Source organism: Sinocyclocheilus anshuiensis, unplaced genomic scaffold, assembly GCF_001515605.1.
Source record: "Sinocyclocheilus anshuiensis isolate Anshui unplaced genomic scaffold, SAMN03320099.WGS_v1.1 scaffold1383, whole genome shotgun sequence".
Classification (NCBI taxonomy): domain Eukaryota; kingdom Metazoa; phylum Chordata; class Actinopteri; order Cypriniformes; family Cyprinidae; genus Sinocyclocheilus; species Sinocyclocheilus anshuiensis.
In genome coordinates, this window is record NW_015536550.1 from 512,487 (window position 1) to 514,726 (window position 2,240).

Below are 2,240 nucleotides of genomic sequence, written 5' to 3' on the forward strand. Positions count from 1 at the left end.
TCTATCTATCTGTCTGTCTGTCTGTCTGTCTGTACATTGATCAAAAAGGACAGTAAAGGCATTTATAATGTTAAAAAGACTTCTCTTTCAAATATATGCAAATATATATTTGTAGAAACCTAAAAAAATGTACCACGTGCAGTTTCAATAATAATATCTGTTTTTAACTTAATAAGAAATGTTTCTCGAGCAGTAAATCAGCATGATAGAGTGATTTCTGAAGGATCATGTGACACTAAAGACTGGAGTAATGCTGCTGAAAACATTAAATTGTAATCATATTTTACAGTATTACTGTTTTTACTCTATTTTGATCAAATCAATACAGCCTTGATGAGCGTAAGAGACATCTTAAAGACACATTCAAAAACCTTACAGACCTAAAACTTATAGGCAAGTAATAATATTTTGTAACTGGTACGGAACTTAATAGGTAGCCAGTGCAGAGACTGTAAAATTGGGGTAATATGATCATATTTTCTTGACCTGGAAAGGACTCTAGCCGCTGCATTTTGGACTACCTGTAGCTTGTTTATTGAAGATGCAGGACGAGGACCTAGAACAGATCCTTGTGGCACTCCATATACAGTATGACGGCCATTTGTCTACATATGATTACAACTACATAGATCCTTCACAGAACATCGCACAGGTGAATGTGATTTTATTTATTTTTTCTCCCTCTTTGTTTGTTTGTTTGTTTCATGAACTGTCAGCGATTCTTTATCAGTTGGCATAAATTATATCCAGTATCCTTTGCCTCAATGTCTAATACATTTTTAATTTTTAAAAGGTTTTTGTAATTTCCAGGTTGAAGAGATAGAAGATGATGGCCTCGAGTGTACGTTTTATTTGCATATTAGATCAGACATTTTTCTTTTTACTCTTTGGGCTCAATATTCCACAAATGCACTTAACACAGCTTTTAATTATAGCGTGATATCATCATAATTACACTTTACACTATATAAAAGCCTTGATTCCACTAAACGAGGTGTCTTACGCCAGTATTTTATTCCTCTGTGTTGCAGATCCAGACTCTGAGATAAATGTGATGGAGGCAAATGAGAGATTTATGGAACAGAGTGAGGAACTGTATGGGTTGTTTCTTCCAGCCCCTGAGTCATGGGACGGGGTCACCTGTAGCGTGACATGTTACCTGCCCGAGACAATTTATCAGTATGAGGAGATGGACTGAGGATACGTGTTCTCGTTTGTTCATATTTATGATTTGTTTATATTACAAAGAACCCATTATTCATGTAACTGAGGGTGAATTAATGTTTTTTATTAGTTTAGAGTTCAGTTTCTTGCACTCTAGTGTGATTTTGGTGTGGTTTCTGTGCCATCACGTGCTCTTGAAGGCTCTGCCCCTTAGCGGAAATGCAAAGTGCATCAGACCGGAAGTCCCGAGTGAGGAGCGGCCCTGAGCTGAAGTAAGATCATTATATTTATTTATTTATCAGAATTAGCAAAAACAACTCTCTGACTGCGTCAACATGTATTCCGAATGGCTACGAAAGCGTCTCTAGATGTCAGACGAGGTTAAATGAGGGTGGTCTTATGCAGCGTATGCTGTTTTGTGTCAGTTTAGTTGATGCTAATACTGTGGGCGGGTGTTGTTTTGTGTTGTAACGGGTTTTTGGTCGTGTAGTTTGTTATTTACGAGCAACTAAATCAGTCTGTTGAGTTTAAATAAACAAAACATAATTATTTGATTATGAAACAACAGTTTCCAGCGGTATTCTACTTTAGTGCGAGTGTTTAGTTTGTAAGCTCTCTAGCTTAGCATTCGCTGATCTGGGGTCAGTTATGACTGACATGAGTTTTTCTTTATCGTTGTTCTGTGCTCACTTAAAAAGGAATAGGTATACTAGTGATATAACAAACAAAAAAAAACATGAATTGTTCTCAATCTTACATAAATAGCTCCCAGTTTTCCTAAATAACCACATTAGTGCTCTATACTCACTGTTACTGCAGTTTGAACTAAACCGAGTGTGATGCTTGTGAAGTATAACTGTTGACACTGTAATATGAGTAAGCAGTTTGACACTACACTGTGTCTGTATCGTGTTTATGTGTTTTACGCATGTGTGAGACTTCATTTAGTACTTTCCTGTATTAATCATCAACCTTTAGCTCGCTGTCACAGCAAGTGAGAGTAGCTTTTAAAGGGGTCATATGATGCTGCTAAAAAGAACATTATTTTGTGTATTTGGTGTAATGAAATGTGTTTA

General features: G+C 36.3%; 1 protein-coding gene across 2 annotated transcripts in view; it reads left to right on the forward strand.

The window, feature by feature from the left end:
* The first annotated feature begins 1,336 nt into the window (after positions 1-1,336).
* LOC107700764 (syntaxin-12-like) overlaps positions 1,337-2,240 on the forward strand; it is a 9,825-nt gene continuing 8,921 nt past the window's right edge. For both annotated transcript variants that reach the window (XM_016502577.1, XM_016502569.1), the window contains exon 1: positions 1,337-1,436. The gene's annotated coding sequence lies outside the window, so the exon portion shown is untranslated. The remainder of the gene's footprint in view (positions 1,437-2,240) is intronic.